This window comes from Glycine max, chromosome 19 (genome assembly GCF_000004515.6).
Source record: "Glycine max cultivar Williams 82 chromosome 19, Glycine_max_v4.0, whole genome shotgun sequence".
NCBI lineage: Eukaryota > Viridiplantae > Streptophyta > Magnoliopsida > Fabales > Fabaceae > Glycine > Glycine max.
Genome location: NC_038255.2, coordinates 32,807,724 through 32,818,564, shown reverse-complemented (window position 1 = coordinate 32,818,564; position 10,841 = coordinate 32,807,724). Strand labels below are relative to the sequence as shown.

At 36.2% G+C, this 10,841-nt stretch overlaps 1 pseudogene; it reads right to left on the bottom strand.

The window, feature by feature from the left end:
- Positions 1-662: 662 nt before the first annotated feature.
- Positions 663-1,277, bottom strand: LOC100787724 (uncharacterized; annotated as a pseudogene).
- Positions 1,278-10,841: the final 9,564 nt, after the last annotated feature.

The window sequence follows — 10,841 nt, the reverse complement described above, 5'->3', positions numbered from 1 at the left end:
TCAAAACCGATGTTAACTAATAAATACAACATCGGTTATTTAAATAGCCAATGCTATATGATAAAAATTATGAAAAAAAGTTATAAATCTACATATCAACATCGGTTTTTTAAAAAACTGATGTTAAATGTCACTAACAACATCGGTTTTTTAAAAAGTCGATGTTTTAGAACTTTTTTTTAATATGTTGTTTGTTTTTTCAATAAACCCAAAATTAACCTGCAAATTTTAAAACCAAACCACAAACATATAATTTTCATTCTATTTTGAAACAGTTTTCACCAGAAATTCCATGAGAAATTTACTAATTAGTATGAATTTAAAGCATATTTAATGTTGAGACATGAATTGTAAAAAATGTAAAGTAAGTAAATATAAAATACAATTACAAAATTGTCTAAACATCCTAAGTTTCATTTTTAATTTTCAAATAGCACTTTGCCCACTAGATGCGAAGCGCCTTCAATCTCTCTGGTTCCAATGATTTAACATCAGTGAAATACTGCATGATATAATAAAACTTAAGTTAATAATATATTAGCAATCATAAAAAAATGAAATTTGGTGAATTAAAAATTACCATTTCCCAATTATTCTTGAAATTTCCTAAGATTATACTTGACATCCAGTGCATGACGTAATACCCACACTCAGTACTTCCTTTTTGTCTATTACACTAAATACATTATGAAATTTAGATATTTAACGTTGAGTACAAATTAGTCTATAGAGTACTAAAATCTAAGTAGAAACATATTGTTTAAATGACTTACTTTAACAACAATCCACCTAGCAGGAGGCTTGGATTTACTTTGTTGAGTATCGTCAAGTCCTTTCAAAGCACTGTTGAATACAAACATGGATGCTTATTGTACAATTAAAATTTTGATGTTCCTGACTAATGCTAATGCAAATGTATTGAAAAACAACACTAACCTGTTAATTATGCCTTTGAGGTAATTGTATGGCCTATTATGCAACGAACAAAACCAAATGATAACATTTTTCTTAGGCAAAATGACGACCATTTGTCAATGTGCACTACAGTGGAGACCAATATAGGTTATTATACTATTATATATTATTTAAATTCATTTGTTGAGTTTAAGTTACCCATTCAGGTAGGCTCCTAGGTACACATCCCGTTTTGAATTTTGCATCCAGTTCTTAATGTAACTTTTTGATTCAAATTGCGATTGGTCAGATCTCTGGATAAACTGTGGCTCGAGGAATCCATACACATCGGTATTCCCCGCTCGCATACTTGTCTCAGTCATATTCCTATTGTTGTTAACACAAAGTAAATTATGCATGAAGTTAAAACAATAAATTAGGCAATTAACAAAAATCTAAATTGACTTACAGAATCCACAACTGTATAACAGAGATGCTGAGACATTGACCACCATGTGCTATTTCAGACAGATCTTCATGCTTTATGTACAAGGGGAAGTCTTCATTAAACAGGCCAAACAAGGTAGCATCCCATATAACCTGCAATGACTTCAGAAAAAGCTGTGGGATGGTCAATGTCATCAGATATAGGGGATCATCGACCTCATGATTCGGCCTATCTGCAAGTTTCACGGGTCCCACAGCTCCGTGTTTATCCAACATAGTTAATTGACATAATTTAATCACAATAAACATTTTAATGGAAAAATAAGCATTTTATGACACTAAAATACATGTTCTGATAAACGTTTGACAAGATGTGTCAGCCAAGCAAGGAATGTGTTAAGAGTCTGTCCCATGACCTTAACCTCTTTAGTGGGTACAGGAATGGGAGCATCTGCATCTCTAACCTCCTGAACACCAACCTTGACTTGATCATGCAGCAAAGGAATGTTGTGAATGGTTGTGGATCCCTCATAAACTCTTCCTAGGGCAACCAGGTGGGGAGAATATTCTTCGATGTACAACCCACATTTGTCTGAGTCACCTGTGTCTGGATCGTTCCCTGAGGGATCAACACAACTCTCCTTTGTGCTGACACGAGTAGCTGAACGACCAACCTCGGGTTTAGGAGGCAGTGCGAGTCCTTGTGATTGCATCTGCGACTGAAACTGGGACTATATCAAGCTGAAGGATAACATTAGTTGTCGAGTGACTTTTTCTGTGAACGAATCCTCCAGCTGGTCCCTGATTTGTTGCTTCAACTGGTGCAGGTCTTTGGGAGCCATGGAGGAAGACGTGTAGGAGGTCCTTGAAGCCAATCCAAAGTATTGCTTGATGGTTACACTGGCTCCTGCAACACGCACACGACCAGGGTGTTCTGGTCGCCCAATGGCAGTAGTTAGTACATCATGACGTCCATGGGCGACAAAGGAACCCTGTGAGGCTTGCTCCTCAAACGCATCCTGTGAAGAAAACATTTATTGGTTTACTCAATCACACAATAAACAAAAATAATTACAATTATGAATTGAAAGTGACTTACAATCTTGTTAGCAATTTCCTTTGCTGCCTCAGACGTCATGTGACCAGTTTTCTTGGTGCGGGCTATCTTCTACTTCACGTGTCGTTTGACAGGAGATAAAGGATCAATGACGGTGTTAGTGTTAAACAAATGGCCTCAGTTATCTTAAGAAGGGGGGTTGAATTAAGATAATAAGAACTATTCCCCAATTAAAATTTCACTCTCTCTTTTTGGATTAACAATGCACCCTTAACATGAATTACTCAAAAGACAATTCAAAATAAACTTCTTTCAAGCCAAAGATAAATAGCAATAAATAAAAGAAGTTTAAGGGAAGAGAGAAATGCAAACTTGATTTATACTGGTTTGGCCACTTCCCGTGCCTACGTCCAGTCCTCAAGCAACCCACTTGAGATTTTCCACTCTCTTTGTAAAACTCCTTTTACAAAGTCTGAATCACACAGGGACAACCTTTCCCTTGTGTTCAGGAATCCTTCACAACAAGAGACCCTCGGTCTCTTAATCCCTTTTTAGAAGTAAGAAGAAGAGAAGAATAAATCTCTCCTGAAAGAGATAGATTGTACAATGAAGATCAATCACAATTCCTTATTGAATATGCAAGTGTTTGACCAAGGAATCTTTGAGAGGATAAGACATTTCAATTTAGAAAACTCTCTTAATCTTTTGAGAGGACAAAAATTTTTGGGCAATGAAAACTCTCTCACAATTCGTGTTTCCAAGTCACATATAAATAGACCTTTGATGGCCATTCATAAACCATTTGAATAGATGTAACTCTTGGAAGTTATTTTCTGAAAATCTCCTATGGTAATCAATTACAGGATTTGTGTAATCGATTACAGGTTTAAAAATTTGAATTAAAACGTTTATTAACTGCTAGTAATTGATTACCAATATTGTGTAATCGATTACACAGTCTAAAATTTGAATTCAAATTTTTAATAGCTGTTGTAAACCATTTTGGCCACTGGTAATCGATTACATCCTCTAGTAATCGATTACCAGAGAGTAAATCTCTTGAAAAACACTTTTTAGCTTAAATTACTTGGCCAAACCTTTTGATGAGAATCCTGAAATTGGCCAAATACAGGCTAAAGGCCCAAGTGGAGAAGGGCAAAGGCCCAAGTGGAGAAGGATAAAGCCCCCGAGTGGAGAAGGATGAATGCCCAAGTGGAGAAGGATGAAGGCCCAGAGGCAGAGACACTATCAAGACTATTAATTGTTGCTGAAGGCCCAGATTAATTTGAAGGCCCAAGTTAAATAAGTTTTTAGTTATAATTTATTTTTATTGTAATTTTGGCCCAAACTGTTTAGAAGGCCCATGTCTATTTTTATCTATTTGTTTAGATACACTATAAGTATTTGTTTTTGTTTTCAATAAAAAAAAGCTTTTGGCATTTGATAAAATTAGGAGAGAGTTTCTCTCTGGGTTCCTTGTTGAACCAATTATCAGACTTATCAAGGTAATCCTTGTGGCGTCTACCCAGACTTATCTTCCTTAACCGGAAGTGGCGTCTACCCAGACTTATCTTCCTTCACTGGAAGTGGCGTCTACCCTGACTTATCTTCCTTCACCGGAAGTGGCGTCATCCAAACCTTTGTAGCCTGTATCAAACGATCCGCTCCTACTCAGGTTCACATCACCTTTTGCTATATCAATTAGGAATTCCCTTCCTAAAATACTAGTGATCATCTTGATGTTGTGTCTTGTATTCTTGAATCATTGTCTTGAATTTAAACTTGAAAAACACATTTACATCATTTGCATCAAATCATCATGATCATCATCAAAACATCAAAGTCATTTGATTCTACAATCTCCCCCTTTTTGATGATGACAATATAAGTCATGAAATCAAGATACAAGCAAGTAGTGTATATGCATAATATTTGCGCATTCACTCCCCCTATGTTTTGGAATTGATGATCACTTGACTTCTAAGCTTTTTCTAAGCTTCTCTACCACCCTTTTTTCTCCCCCTTTGGCAACATCAAAAAGCCAAAGTTCGTGGTTATCAATACAGATAAAGTAATGAAGTGGGCAAAGATCAAATATAAGACATAACCAACCATAATCATAAATAAGTCATAACCAAAATATAATCCAAATAGTTCAAAATTCAAAACCACATAGAATCAAAACATAAAAGACTAAAGTCCAAATACTAAAAAAATAAATAAAGTGCTGAAAACAATAATCTAAATAACATAGCCAAAATACACGGCTTATAAGAAACATAGAATTATAAACCAAATTCTAAGAGGGTGGAGGTGGTGGTGGAAGATCGAAACTCTGACGAATGTAACCCACATCTTCTTCAAGTTGTGTGAGACGGATATCCATGCCGGCAAAGCGATTATCCAGAGAATCAAAACGTTCACCAACATAAGTATGAAGACCTCGTAACTCGGAAAGAACTTCAGTCATGAGGGCTGAATCATCTCGCTAAGGAGGAGGAGAAGGAGTACGCTCATCTTGAGGAGGAAGTGCATCTTTCTTTAGCCATTGAACATTTCGATCCTTACGGTATCCAAAAGAAGTCACTGCACCAGCATCAATAGCAAAGGAACGCTTGACTTGAACAAATGGTTCATCATCAAGCGGAATTTGAAAATGACGCAAAAACAGAGTTATCAATTGAGGGTAAGGGAGAGGTGCATTGGCCCGTAATGCCTTATGCATTCGGTATCGAACCAAGTGAGCCCAGTCGATCTGTCGACCGATAAGGAAAGCCCACATCAAAATCAAGTCCTCCTCAAAGGCTTGAGCCAAATTTGAAGACCGGGGAAGCAAAATTCTAACGATTATATAGTGCATGATGCGATTATCAAATGTCAATGATCCGGCCAACAATCTACCGGTCATTTCAGCCTGGTCATTGCAAACCATACGGCGAGCATCATGACTAGAATAATCAAATTTCCAATCATCAACAATGGTGCCCTCAAAATGTGCACCTTGACTGGGTAAGTGAGTCAAAGAAAAGAACAATGATTGATCAATGATCATTGGAATACTATGCACCTCAGAGGAAATAATGTCATCCTGAATTTTTAAATTGTAGTAGAAGACCTTAACAAGTTCAGGATAATGTGGCAATTTTAAAGACATGAAATCAACCAAGCCAGAATTTTGAAACACTTTATAGAAATCAAATGTCTCATCATTAAAGAAATCTACGTCTAGGTACTTAGGGTCTAAAATGATCCTAGAAGAAAATTGAGAAAGGTACCATAGACGCTGATCATCGAAAGAAAATAGAGTGGATGATCTTGGAGATGACAAAGAAGGATGGATAGGTGCTGTGGGTGCTTCGGATGGTCCTTGGCGGCGATGGGTAGCAGCAGCGGTGGTGGAGGATGATCCCTTTCTCTTCTTCGATGGTTCTGCCATTTGATGAAGTTTTAGTGAATTTCAATCGGTGGAAGTGAAAGAGGAGTGAAAAAGAGGAAGATTGAGCTTTACAGGACGTGTTTTGGTAAAGATTTGAGGAAGATATGAAGGTTTGAAGATTTAGGGATGAAGGAGGCACGAGGAGAAGCTTTGGCTGCGCAGCAACACTAGTTTTGTAGGTATTTATAGACGAGGACGAGTTGTAATCAATTACAAGGCTTGGTAATTGATTACATGAGTAACAAGCCTTCTGGTAATCGATTATAGAATGTTGTAATCGATTACAGGCTGCCTGTTCTTGTGTAATCGATTACACTGGATGGTAATCGATTACCAGAGCACAAACTAGGCTAGTTGCTCTAAAATAACCTATGTTTATGCTAAATACATCTAACACTATCAATCATCATCACTAATATGTATTTAGTTCATTCAAACAAGTATTAATCAAACAATTAACACACACCAATCAAATATAATCAAATACTTACAATTAAACACAATCAAACAAAAGCAATCATCAAAACATAATCAAAAACAATTATCAAAGACAATCAACATAACTATCAGTCAAAAACATTAATGACAATCAAATATTTAAGGAGTAAACAAGCATCAAAACTCAATCAAAAGTTAACAATCATAGACAAAAATCATTAAAGTAATCAATCAAAGACAAGTGACTTGTTGGTATCATTTGATAAAATACTTGTTTCGCTTGTTCTACCATGATGAAAGGATCATTTTGGTAAGCGAGTTTGTTAAGATCGACCAACGTAAATCCTACATCATCGGTCCGCAAACCGGTTTTATTGTCAACTCACTTACATTTGAAAACACAGACAGTGAATTTGACATAGTTAAGCTCCCAAATTTCTTCAATGAAACCAAAGTAAAGAATGAAAGCTACACAAGGATTGTCATTATGTACACTAGCGAAGTGTTGAGATTCAGCCCTTAAGGTAACCCCACTGTTTTGCATTGTACTTTTTGGTCTTGTGCTTTTGTATAGAAAGAATACTTGTTTATATCATATCCTTGCCAAGTTATAACATTTCTTTTAGGCCCATCTGCTTGCTTTCTTAACATTTCAGAAGCATTATCATCAGCCAAGATTGTGTGTTTAAACCAATCTAGGAAAGTCTTGTTATGCTTTTTCAACACCGAGTTCTTTGACATTTTTGGATTACTTTGTTTGACTAAACCATCATGACGAACTATGTATGGCAAAACTTCATTACTGTTATTCAACACATACAAATGAGCTTGTTACGAATCTTCTACACTTGGAGTGATGACATGCAGTCCTTTTGAACCCTTACCTCTCACTCTTTCGTTATGCCGAGATTCAGGAAGCCCAACAGGTTTAGCTTTTTCAATGTACTGTGAACAAAATTCAATGGCTTCTCCTGCAATGTACCTTTCAACAATAGATGCTTCCGGACAGTGCAAATTCTTGGTATACCCTTTTAAGATCTTCATGTATCACTCAACCAAGTACATCCACCGCAAATAAACAGGACCGCAACATTTGATTTCTCTGACCAGATGAACAATTTAGTGAACCATGATGTCAAAGAATGCAGGCGGAAAATACATCTCCAACTCACACGATATAATAGTAACCTCATTTTCTAGCTCGTCTAACTTCACAGGATCAAAGACTTTGCTACATATGGCATTGAAGAAAAAACACAATCGAGTTATGACAAGCCTAACTTTGTTAGGCAAAATGTCTCGTATGGCCACGAATAACAATTGTTGCATCAAGACGTGACAATCATGAGACTTTAAACCTACCAACTTAAGATCCTTCAAATACACAAGCTCTTAATATTTGAAGAGTATCCTTGTGGGACTTTGATCAGACGTAGGCACTGACAAAAATTGATATTCTCCTTTCTGGACAAAGTATGACAGGCTAGAGGCAAGTATATTTTTTTACCATCAGACCTTAGATGTAGCGACGCTCGTATATCCATCTTAGCTAGATCGTGATGAGTATTCAAACCATCTTTCATCTTGCCTTGAATGTTAAGGAGCATCCCAATGACACTATCACTTACATTTTTCTCCACATGCATAACATTAATACAATGTTTAACATCTAGATCAGCCCAATATAGAAGATCAAACAAAATCGACCTTTTCTTCCATATGCCAGTCTTACTTTTGTCCTTCTTTTGGATCTTTCCAAATATTGTATTCAAGAGTTGAACCCGCTGGAAGACCTGGTTACCAGTCAACGGTACCGATGCATTTTCATGCTCTTGACTTCCATTAAATGCTTTTTTCAATCGTTGGTAAGGGTGATGAGGTTTAAGAAAATACCGATGCCTAATGTACACTATTTTTCTTCCATGTTTCAGTTGTATGTAGCTTGTGTCTTCTTCACAGATAGGGCATGCACGATGACCCTTAACACTGTAACCGCTCAAATTCCCATATGTTGGAAAATCATTAATGGTACAAAAAAGCATTGCACGCAAATTAAATGCCTCATTTCAAAACCCATTAAACACTAAAACCCCTTCATCCGACAACTTTGTCAAGTCTTCAATCAAGGGATTGAGATAAACATCGATGTCATTTCCTGGCTATCTTGGGCCCGTTATCATCATAGACAACATCATGTATTTTTGTTTCATGTACAACCAAGGAGGCAAATTGTAAATCACTAGCAAAACTGGCCACAAACTGTGTTGCGTGCTTAAACTGCCATATGGATTCATTCCATCAGTGGCTAGTCCAAATCTAAGATTTCTTGCCTCTTTGCCGAAATCCGGATACAAACGATCTATCTTCTTCCACTACAAGGAATAAGCCGGATAAAGAAGCATTTCATCGCAGTTTCTCCCATTTGCATGCCATGTAAGGTCTTTTGCATCGTCTCCATTAGCAAACAACCGCTTAAACCTTGGAATGATCGGAAGATACCACAACACCTTCGTTGGGGGACCCTTGTTTGAGTTTTCATCACTACTACACTTCTCATTATCCTTGAGTTTGTACCGTGATACCCCGTACCTAGGGCATTTCGACATTTCTTGAAATTGATGTCTGTACAATATACAGTCATTCGGGCAAGCATGAATCTTCTAATACTCCATACCCGTGGGACACAATATTTTCTTCGCTTTATAGTAACCTTTAGGAAATGTGTTTTCCTTTGGAAGCATGTTGTGCACTACTTGAAGCAGTGAACTAAAGCTTTTATCACTCCACCCATATTTGGCTTTGACATTCACCAGACTTAAAACCACCGAACACAACGTCAACAAATTCTTGCACCTCGGATACAAAGGTTTCTTTGAATCAGTTTGCGATGTATCATACAAAGGAGCATGTGCTTGCTGAAAAGACTCTTGTCCAAGTTCACAAATCATATCCTCCAAGTGATCTCACATTTCTACATCAAACGGTTCAGATTGGGACCCACTCTGCATGTCTGTCAATTCACCATGCAATATCCATGTCGTATAATTCCTCTTAATTCCATCACACAACAGATGCTCCCGTATGTCATCGATTTTTTGCCATCTCATGTTCAAACAATTTATGCATGGACAAAATAACTTCCCGTTTTCATCCGGTCAACTTTTTTCTAAAGCAAATTGTAAGAACTGTTCCATGCCTTCCTCATACGCAGGACTCAAGCGACTTTCATTCATCGAACTTTGATCCATCTAAATAATAACCCTGTGATACTCTGAAACTCATTCAATGCATGAAATCTCGCTTTTTCATTTAAGGTATGGCCCTATCCCATTCAGGAAGACACTTTTTTATGGTAGATTCATGCGTCAAGGTTTATCTTATTTGTTAAATTTGATGAAATTTCGACAGCATTTCGCATTGGTCTCCAAGTACACGACATGAAATCGGTGACATTAATTCCCTGATAATCAAGTATGCACTCAAAGAACAACTAGAAATGCATTGTACCAAAATTTCATCAAATTAAACAAAATAATGTTAACCTTAAAGCATGGATCTACCATAAAAATATGAGTCTCCCCAAACTGTCCAAACGGACAATTCAAGACTGAATACAATGATTAATGCAAACTGTTAGCAGGAATCATTGTATTCAATCTCAAATGAGAATCTAAGGTTCACTCTTTATGAACAAAACTTGTATTTAATTAAAGTAGAATACATTAATGTCATAAATCAACATACAAAAACAATCGTAACAAAATTAAGCATAAAAAATTTATGAAAAAGTTTGGTATCTGTGGTGATGACCAGAACAGTGTGCAGCAGCGAATGTCGTGATCACGATGCAAAAATGTAACTGCAAAATTGCTTAAGCCACTGAACACAAAGACTTTAGTTTTTTTTACATAGGAAAAAGTACTTGAAAACAATACGCATTTTCGTTTAATAGCGTAAACTTTTGAAATACACAACCATCGATAAGCTGGTGCGTATTTATGTGTAGCAGTAAGATGTCTACTATAGATAGAATCCTCACTCAAAGATTACAAATAAATAGCAAGAGATTAGAAGCCGTGACGTGTCCAGAAATTTTAAATTATGAGAGTAATATTTCTTGGTATAAATTAATGAGGATAATATTTATATTATACATTGTTTTTTCAACTATATTTACAATTATAAGAACAATTTATAACTATGCATATATTTTATATTAAGAAAAAATAAAATTACTCCAAAAACTCATAAGCTAGCTAGATTTGTTTATGAGTAGAAACCAAAGAAATGGCAAAGCGAAACAACTAATTACAATCATATCACAATTCTAGCTCTCCTATCATTGCAACACAATGCATAATATGTCATACATACTAAGCAAAACACTAAGCACTTGGGTGTGGTGGCATGAAATAGGATTGGTGTGGCAAAACACTAAAGACTAAGCAAGACAACTATATACTCATGTTTAAGCCAAAAGGCTTACATGTTAAATATTAAAAAAAATTGTCGATCTCTCCAAAGTTTGATTCTAGTTCAATTAAAAAGTTTGATTTTAGTTTTTTTTAT